The sequence below is a fragment of the Helianthus annuus genome, chromosome 9 (assembly GCF_002127325.2).
Source record: "Helianthus annuus cultivar XRQ/B chromosome 9, HanXRQr2.0-SUNRISE, whole genome shotgun sequence".
Classification (NCBI taxonomy): Eukaryota; Viridiplantae; Streptophyta; class Magnoliopsida; order Asterales; family Asteraceae; genus Helianthus; species Helianthus annuus.
The window spans coordinates 102,453,426-102,464,114 of record NC_035441.2 but is presented as its reverse complement, the minus strand read 5'-3'; the positions used below and the strand labels follow the sequence as shown (position 1 = coordinate 102,464,114).

At 38.5% G+C, this 10,689-nt stretch overlaps 1 pseudogene; it reads left to right on the top strand.

The window, feature by feature from the left end:
- The first annotated feature begins 240 nt into the window (after positions 1 to 240).
- On the top strand, positions 241 to 7,318 carry LOC110919045 (annotated as a pseudogene).
- The last annotated feature ends 3,371 nt before the right edge of the window (positions 7,319 to 10,689 follow it).

The window sequence follows — 10,689 nt, the reverse complement described above, 5'->3', positions numbered from 1 at the left end:
ACCAAATCAAAACAAATATCAAGATCAAATTCCCCAACATACTAAACCCAGAAAAATCAAGAACACATGGCAAAAAAATGCCAGAGAAATCAACAACACAGGAGGAGACCGGGACCTCCACCGCTCACGGCGGCGCTGCCGTCGGCCCACCACCCAACCGTCGAACCGCCACCGCCTGTCTTGAAACAAATATCAAGATCAAATTCCCCAACATACTAAACCCAGAAAAATCAAGAACACATGGCAAAAAAATACCAGAGAAATCAACAACACAGGAGGAGACCGGGACCTCCGCCGCACACGGCGGCGCGGCCGCCGGCCCACCACCCAGCCGTCGAACCACCACCACCCAGCCGTCAAACCGCCACCACGAATCTTGAAACAACTCTGAGAACATCATCTTCTACATTCACAGCTCGTCGGGAGGAGACCACGACCACCGCCACTCACGGCGGCGCTCCGTCGGAGTTGCAGGTGGAGTTTGTACCCACTGTCGTCTTCCGTTGCAGATGGGGTGTATGGGGGGTCGGAGTTGCAGGTGGGGTTTGCACCCACCACCATCTTCCGTCGCCGACCAACAACCTCCCACCACTGTCTTCCACCGCCGACCAAACCACCTCTCACCCACTGATGAACGATATTTTTTGTTTTTTGATTTGGGTAGGAGACAAAGAGAGATGAGGGAAGAAGATAAGAGAGAGATGTTTTATTTTCCAAGAAAGAGATGGTCTACATCTTTAAAAGAAATGTCGAGAGAGACAAAAAAACAAATGAGGAGAGAGACAAAGTCTCTGATGGACTTAAATGAAGAGAGAGAGTGGGAGATTTAACATTTGGAGACAATGACCAAACTACCCTTTTGGTTGGAATAATCTAATTGGTGGAAAGTGGTTCTCACGGTTCTTACAACTAAGGGTGGTTTTTATTTTAGCGGCTCCATATATATATATATATATATATATATATATATATATATATATAGGTTAAGGTTCATGCGAGAACCACCTTATGGCGAGAACCGCGAGAACCAATGTGAACACAATCTAAAATAGCTAAAAAAAACCTAAAAAAACCCTAAAAAAACCTAACCCCCACCCCCCCAAAAACCTAAACCCCCCCACCCCCCCCCCAAAAAAAAAAACCTAACCCCCCCCCCCCAAGCTAAATGCTAAAAACTAAAACCCTAAAAAAACCTAAAAAAAACCTAACCCCCCCCCCACCCACCACCCAGCCGTCAAACCGCCACCACGAATCTTGAAACAACTCTGAGAACATCATCTTCTACATTCACAGCTCGTCGGGAGGAGACCACGACCACCGCCACTCACGGCGGCGCTCCGTCGGAGTTGCAGGTGGAGTTTGTACCCACTGTCGTCTTCCGTTGCAGATGGGGTGTATGGGGGGTCGGAGTTGCAGGTGGGGTTTGCACCCACCACCATCTTCCGTCGCCGACCAACAACCTCCCACCACTGTCTTCCACTGCCGACCAAACCACCTCTCACCCACTGATGAACGATATTTTTTGTTCTTTGATTTGGGTAGGAGACAAAGAGAGATGAGGGAAGAAGATAAGAGAGAGATGTTGTTTTATTTTCCAAGAAAGAGATGGTCTACATCTTTAAAAGAAATGTCGAGAGAGACAAAAAAACAAATGAGGAGAGAGACAAAGTCTCTGATGGGCTTAAATGACGAGAGAGAGTGGGAGATTTAACATTTGGAGACAATGACCAAACTACCCTTTTGGTTGGAATAATCTAATTGGTGGAAAGTGGTTCTCACGGTTCTTACAACTAAGGGTGGTTTTTATTTTAGCGGCTCCATATATATATATATATATATATATATATATATATATATATATATATATATATATATATATATATATATATATATATATATATATATATATATATATATATATATATATATAGGTTAAGGTTCATGTGAGAACCACCTTATTGCGAGAACCGCGAGAACCAATGTGAACACAACCTAAAATAGCTAAAAAAACCTAAAAAAACCTAACCCCCACCCCCCAAAAACCTAAACCCCCCACCCCCCCCCCCCAAAAAAAAAATAAACCTAACCCCCCCCCCCCACCAAACAAAAAAAACCTAACCCTCCCCCCCCCCCAAGGTAAATGCTAAAAACTAAAACCCTCAAAAAACCTAAAAAAAACCTAACCCCCCCCCCCCCACCCACCCCCCCCCCCCCAAAAAAAACCTAAACCCCCTCCCCCACCCCCAAAAACCTAAACCCCCCCCCCCAAGCTAAAATGCTAAAAACTAAACCCCCAAAAAATCTAAAAAAATCAAAAAAAAATCTAAAAATTTTTTTTATTTTTTTACTATTTTTTATGTTCAAATCGCTACTTTTAGTAGTCAAAAAAAAAAATTTTTTTTTTAAAAAATTTGTTTTTTTTTATACTAAAAGTAGCGATTTTTATATAAAAAATAGTAAAAAAAAATAAAAAAAAATTGGGTGTTTTTTAGATTTTTTTAGGTATTACTGTTTGTGTTCACACTGGTTCTCGCGGTTCTCGCAATAAAGGGTGGTTCCTAACGGATCTTTGTCCTATATATATATATATATAGGGGATGGATAATGAGAAAACTAGTTTACATGAGAAAACAAAAAAACTAACTAAAAAAAGCCTAAAAAACATACCAAAATTTTTTTTTTACATTTTTTTATAAAAAAATCGCTAGTCTTTATACATGGAAAAAAAAATTTAAAAATAACTTTTTTTGTTGTATTACACATGTATAGTACACATATAATCACATATAATGCACATGTGTAGTATAACAAAAAAAAAATTTTAATTTTTTTCTATATATAAAAAGTAGCGATTTTTTATAAAAAAATTGTAAAAAAAAAATTGGTATGTTTTTTGGCTTTTTTTTAGGTTTTTTTAGTTAGTTTTCTAGTTTTCTCATTTAGATTTAGTTTTCTCATGATCCTCTTATATATATATAAGATAAATATAGATAAAAGACCTAATTTCTAGGATGTACTAATAGGCCTAGCTGACTTAGAGGGTTTCATGTATTGTTCTTAATATACCTTCTTATAAATCATGAAGTCTTGTGGATCTCAATATTAGGAGAAATAGAAAAGCTGAAACTGTTCATAGTATAAAATAAAACACTATAAGTAAAAACCTATAAGTATTTTTAATTAAATGGCACGCCTGATCTTTTTTATGAGAATCAATCCTGATTCGGCGGCGCCCAAAAAAAATATTCCATAGTTCCATTAATTTAGAAAAATAAGAAAAAAAAATTGTGAGGCTCATGATGTTGCCCACCGGGATAGCGACTTGGTGGATATGCCGTATAAGTTAAACAGAAGAAAAAAAATTGCTAGAGCTCATAATTGTCATCCATCAAAAATTTAATTCTAAATACATAAGGGTTTTTTAAATAAAGTGGTAGATTTTTTTAATCTTTTCCTTATAAGCTTAATATGTGATTAGGTAGTTTTGTGGGCCTTGAGTGTGAGAGATTTAGATGGATTATTAACTTGAACGTAAAGCTAGCATGAAAAGGAGCTTGATAAATCCATGGTTGGGTTTAAGTGGATAATAATATCAGTAATCGTGATTATACATGCTTATGTCTTTTAATAGAGTAACCTAATTTTTTTGAAACCATCCATCCTAGTTATGATTCCACTGCAAAATTTTTTCAGAGACAAAAAAAAAAGTTTAAATGTGGAGATATTTGATATGTTACAAAACAAACGTTTTTATCCATTGTATTTTGTACAATTTTTATATTAACTTAGGGTCATTTTATTATATATTTGATTATTTAGAATTAGAACAGGTCCTAATCGGAAAAAGGGCTAAAAGGAATAAAAACAAGTTTAAACGGCTAATAAATGAGAGATGCTAGGAAGCTCAGGGACTAAAGTTGTCATTTCCTGAAAGTTGGTAAATAATACATGATGTAGCACACATGTTGCATTTCTTGGGATTTTGTTTAATTCGAAATTACCTAATAAGCCCCTAATGAATCTTCAAAATTAGAACAAGATGCCATTGTGTTTCTTTGTGGTTGACTTGGTGTTGACCGAGTATAATGGCTAGCCCAATTACGATGCATGACCACAGCCCACTTGTGGTTTAGAAATTCACCTGGGCCCAATTGAATCTGCTGAAGTGAATTTGAGTTTTAAAAAAGAGTTAATTAAGTTTTCCGTCCTAGTGGTTTATCAAAAATCACTGTTTCTGTCCATTGGTTTAAAAATTGCTAAATAGACCTTATGGTTGCACTTTCGTAACTACTACAGTCCACCCACACTAACGTCATCCAGTTATTCTGTTAGTTTATTTAAAATTACCATAACGCCCCTGTTATTAAAATTAAAATTGAAATTAAAAATAAAGAGTTAGTTACGTTTTTCGTCCCTGTGGTTTGTTAAAAATAACCATTACCGTTCATTAGTTTTAAAAATTATCAAAACAGTACCAGTATCCTTCACTTTACTTTTCACTCTCCCCGTTTCTTCAGATCCAGCCACCTAATTTTCCCCATTACAATCTACGTCAGTTGGAAAACTTGAGGCCTACCTGATAAACTTGAGGGGTGGAGATGAAGTATGTTCGGTGCTCTGTGTAGTTGTCGGAATTGGTAGAATTCATCGGTAGAAAAGAAGTTGGCCGATGATTTGTTTGAAGAGAATGGCCATGGGGTGTAGGGGTAGGGGTGGGTGGTAGCTTGATGACGGTGGTGGGCATAATGGGTGGTGGAGGTGGTCATCGTTCAGGTGTGTTTGTGGTGGTGCGAGATGTTGAAGATTGATGAAGTGGAGAGGGTGTGGAACCGGAGCAAATGATCATCCGGCTGGATTTGAGGAAATAGAGAAAGTGAAGAGTAAAGTAAAGGATAGTATATAGATGAAGATGTTAACCGCCATTGTTGGTGAGTTGAATGTGGAAGTTGTAAAAGTATTGGTATTGTTTTGGCAATTTTTAAAACAAATGGACTGTAATAGTTATTTTTAACAAACCATAGGGACGAAAAACGTAACTAACTCTTTTTATTTTAATTTTAATAACATGGGCATTATGGTCATTTCAAATAAACTAACAGAATAACTGGATGATGTTAGTGAGGGTGGACTGTGATTGTTACGAAAGTGAAACCACATGGACTATTTTGGCAATTTTTAACTAATTGAATGAAATAGTGATTTTTGACAAGGCATAGGGATGAAAAACGTAATTAACTCATAAAAAAATATGTTTTGCACATAAGACTATGGGGTATGGGGCTTGGGTTGGGGCGTGGGTTGGGGGAAAACGCCCAAGCCACCACCCCGGGTGGGCTTGGGTTGGGGCGTGGCCCTTGGGGCTTGGGTTTCAAGCCGGGCGTGGGGCGGTCTTGACAAGCCAAACTAGCCGTTGGCCAACGGCTATGTTAAAAAAAATATTTTTTCACTATAAAACTCACATTTTTCTTCCATTTTTTACCACATTCAACCACATCTTCTATAATCATCTTCAATTCTCCTTTTACAAAACGAAAAAAATGCATCCTCATAACCGTGCTTATGACCCGAACAACCCGTATGCATTCCAAGAAAATAATCCTAGCACACCACCCATTCGTCCAATGCCTCGTCCATTTTTCATACACTATTCTATGCCCGTTGAAGCGAGTTACGCATCGTATATTGGGAATCGTTTGTATACTAACTTCCCACACACCGAGGATTCGATACCTACCCTGTTTACACAAACGCCCATCAACCTTTCACCAACCTCCATCGACCTTTAACAAACCGAAACCGTCCCCGGAACTCAACCACCCAACGATGGTCCTTCCGCATCGAAACCCATCAAAAAGAGAAGTTAGATACATTCAACGTCTTCCAACAACAAAGGGCCGAACAACGAAAGAACAAAGAAGCTAGAGATGCAGCTAGAGATGCCCTGAAATAAAGACGGGATGATTTGAAATTTCTATCCGAGCGCATTGATCACCTTAAGGGTGACGAGTTGCAACTAGTCTTGTAGATGAGAGAAGAGATAAAAAAACAAATGGGTAAATTACTTTTTGAGTCCCTGTGTTTTATATGTTTTAACTAGTTGAGTCCAAAAGCAAAAAGTTTAACGACCTGAGTCCCTCTAAGCATTTTCCTTAACCATTTGAGTCCAAATTTCTAACACCATCCATATTTTCTGTTAGTTTTCTATTAAAAGACTAAAATGCCCCTGTATTTTTTCTTTACTCTTATAAAAAACCTGAAAGTTCTACATCTCTCAGGTACGCCTATCTTCACTCTCACCCCCAATTTCATATCTTCACTTTTAATCCACCAAAATCACCTGTTACTAATTTTCTTAAAGAAATTCAATTTGAGCTTTCATCGGAGTGAATTCAATTTACAGAAATTCAATTTGAGCTTTCATCGGAGTGAATTCAATTTCCAAACATATTCACAATTGTTAAAAACAGTCGTTTCAATTGTTTAATTGTAGGTTCCTGAAGGTCTGAGTAATCATGTGAGTTAATTCAAGAAAGCTCAATCAAACTGGTAATTTTTTCAACTATAATCTCAAATTCGTTGGTCCTTTTACTTCTAGTTTCCAATTCGAAATCAAATCTGAAACCTTAGGTTATAGTTGGTTGGATTGTGAGTTGCCCCACACCTTAACCCCTTCGTGCCCGTTAATCCCCTAGCGTCCCCTCGTTGGCGAGCCGGCGCGGTGCCCTGGCAGGGGGCGCCAACTCCGCCAAGCCACTACACGTAGCCTTATTGACATATTAACAAATTAATTGAAGGTATAACCAAGTATCAAACGCATGGAGGGAATCTAAACCTCCACCAAACACACCTGAAGAAGCTTCCAGGCTTGTAAGTCACACCCTACACCCGATATAGAGGGCTTATGACCGTTCTACGTTCTCCGTCTTCCACATCTTCTGGTTGATGCGCCTTCACTCATTGACGGGATCAAGTTTGAGTTGCACACGCTTCCGGTAAGAACAGTTTCTGCTACACTCAAAGCTCATAATTCGTACAAGCTCGAATTGTTACTACCGTTACTAATGTGAATACGTTTGATTCGAAATAGGTGGATGCAAAGGCAGTAGCAGATGGGGATACTGTAACAGTCTATGTTAGTACCTCGGATGCCCGGGAGACATCGCGTGTTCCCCAAGAGGTACAAATGGCTGCGGTTGAACGTATTGAAGCACTGACTGAAAGGAACTACACCAAAGCAGATTTATTGCAAAAACGAATCACAGATGTAGAACTTTTAGGTTTTTTACAAGGGTAAAGAAAATATAGGGGCATTTTAGTCTTTTAACAGAAAATATGGATGGTGTTAGAAATTTGGACTCAAATGGTTAAGGAAAATGCTTATAGGGACTCAGGTCGTTAAACTTTTTGCTTTTGGACTCAACTAGTTAAAACTCATAAAACACATGGACTCAAAAAGTAATTTACCCAAAACAAATATAAACGTTAGGAATTTTTTTATGTAATTTTCTTTATTTAAAAATATAAAAAAAATTAAATTTGTTGTTTTAAAAAATATTAAAATAGCCCAGCAGGTCAGCCCAGCGAAGCCCACCAAACCCACGCCCCCAAACCCCCGCCCCACCATACCGTGTTGAATGTGGGCCAGCCCATGTCTGCCCCCCCAAGCCACGTGTCAACTCATGCCCCAACCCAACCCACCATACCCCATAGTCTAATCCGGATAAATATCTATCATAATACTCACAAGCGGAGACCATAAAAGAAAAGACTATTATTCAAGAACCACACAAATAAAAAATACCCTAGCTGATTGTTATTTTTCTGGTGACCTACTATGGAATGACGAACTTAAGAGGAAATGAAACTGGAACTAAGATTCTTGATGATCATATTGAAGTTTTGTTCGCAACCCAGTTAGATTAAATGTTTAACTTAGATTTTTCAGTATTTAAACATGATGTATGCGGTTTTATCGAACATTATTTATTCTTTTTTCATCACTATGAGCGGCTAATCTTCTTGAACTACCAGGGCTCTTGGTGAAAACTAATTAGACTCGTATTATACTCTCGGTTTTGAATTATTTGGTTTCTATTTAATTAATGCTTTGGTAAAGAATTTTTTTTATTATTCGGTTTTAATACGTATGCATGCTCGTTTGACTTGGATTTTATACTTGATTTGCATGAATTTTTATTAATTGAAATAAGTTTCATGTGCTAGTCACTTACTTTGTGTTTGTGAACTTGGTTGTGGCTTCTCGTCTTTAAAAAACCCTAGGAACGAGTATCATCCTTGTTACAACGAGTGTTCTGTTACCCTTGAGACCCGGAGGAAATATGGTATTGGTTTGCCTAGTTCTTTAGTATACAGGTTCTTGTGAGACCTGGAGGAGATCCATAGCCCATAGCCAATAGCCTTTAGATCCTAGCAATCTAAGTTAAAACCGTAAATAGATAGATTACCCCCTTTCATCTTCGGGTGAATTGAATTGTGATTAGTGATACCGAAAGGAGATCTTTCCTTGGGTACCTTAGCATATTAGAAGGTTAGATCGGGAGGTGAACTGTAACAACCTCGCAAATTCCCATTCCTAAAAAGGCACATTAAGAAACCCTAATTGAACCCCCAAGTGGTAGGTGTGACCCGAAATTTGAAAAACAGACAAAACTAGCAACAGGGCCCCCTAAAACTCAAGGGGGATCCCCTAATTGATTTTATCCTCATAAAACGGTTATAAACCACGTATTTTTGAATTTTGCCAACTCACCCAGGCTATACCCGACACCAGGCTACCCTAGCCTAAGACGGGTCACCGTCGCGACACGCGCCAGGGGCTAGGGGAGCCGGTGCGACACGCGGGGGAGACCGAAATTCAGTATAAAACCCAGGGACTTGGCACTTGCAAGGTTTGCTTGTTACAACGAAAAATTACACTTTGTACGTTGATCTATACTCCATTTCTTTCAAAAACACAAACCGAGTCTTGAACCTCTGCTACGATAACAAGGTAATAACTCGATCACTGCTACGATACAATGTCCGATCGATTAATACCAGTCTGATGGATGTTTAAGTGTTGCCTACATTGGGCTATACTTTGTCATTCATCGTGAGGGTTTCGATCTCGTGAATTATCGTAAATGTTGAACTAAGTTACTAACCTAGTTTCGTTTGCATTGTATATTTCACTAGGTTTACCAGCATAACCAGTAGGCAACCTGTGATCGTTTAAATTTGCAATGTGAGTCATTCTGTTTTTATCAAAGTTGCTTTCCAAAACCCTAAATGTTTTCCCGTTATACTTACAGTGATTAAGTCTTTGTTATCTTAAATTTCTGACAGTACGTGGGGTTTTGTATACATTACTTATCTAGCGTCACTTTTAGGTGAACGGACCTAAATAGTGATATGACCACAGTCACAGATCCGGTCGAGTGACAACTGGGTCAGATAATTATAAGATAGAAACAATTGTAATCACTCTTAATACTGTATATTATAACAATGTGTCTTTTGTATAAATGGAACTGCACTCGCCAGTATTTTGCGCTGATCAAATCTTTTTAAACATGTTTCAGGTGCTGTGAGGAAAAGGAAAAGTGCCGCGTAGCACTCCATCTTAAATAAAGTGGCCCAGTAAATAGAAATAAACATGTTTTCTGTGAATTTCCCACGAAATTCATTTTTTGTAAAATACGAGGTTTGTCCCGAAACTTGAAATAAAATAAGTTGGTGTTTTCTTATTAAACGGTCCTGTTAAAATTTTCGCTGCCAATATAAATACCAATACCTCGGATTTCTGTCCCGCGGCTTCCGAACCGGGTAAAACGGGTCGGGGGCCGTGACAGAAAAGGTGGTATCAGAGCCACTGGTTTAAGCAAATTAAGTATTTCAAAAATACTTAACTTTTAGTTAGAAATTTTGTGCTTATGTGGAATTTAATTTCAATAATTAAAATTTAATCTGTAATTTTGTGTTTCCTTATGTGTGACTAATAGTATGAATGAACTATCGGAACCTCTCCGAAACTTCACGATACATTCTACTGATATGGAGACTACTGGGACCAGACCGGGTACCAGGCGGAACTAGACGAGCCAATGGTGTACCAAGCCCAGGAAAAGCCCAAACCCAAAAAGAGGAGGAGGCTTTTAGACTGGAAAAGGGGGAGAAAGAAGAAGCCTGCAGCTCAAAAAGTGAAGAAAACTGTCGAACCAAAAGGAAAAGAAAAAGTGGGAGAAAGCTCTGGCCAAACTCCAACCTTACCACCCTGGGAGGAACTAGACAGGAAACTGGAAAACTGCGACCTTTTTGTGCCTAGGGATGGCAAAAATACCCGAGCCCGATGGGTATACCCGAAACCCGACACAAATGGGACGGGTATACCCGATACCCGATGGGTATTGGGTCGGGTATGGGATTAGTTTTAAAAATTTTCGCGGGTATGGGTCGGGTATGGGATTAGGTGATACCCGACCCGATTACCCGAAACCACATACCCGTTTACCTAAACTATATACCCGATCATATACCCGTTTTTTTTAATTTATACTTTTATTTTCCATTAACCCTTGTCTATTAGTGATTTAGTTTAGTATGTTCATAATGTGAAAAATAAATTTTCTTTTAGTATATGCATTTGATAATTATTTATATTTTGTATATTGTGAAGTATATGCATGTAAG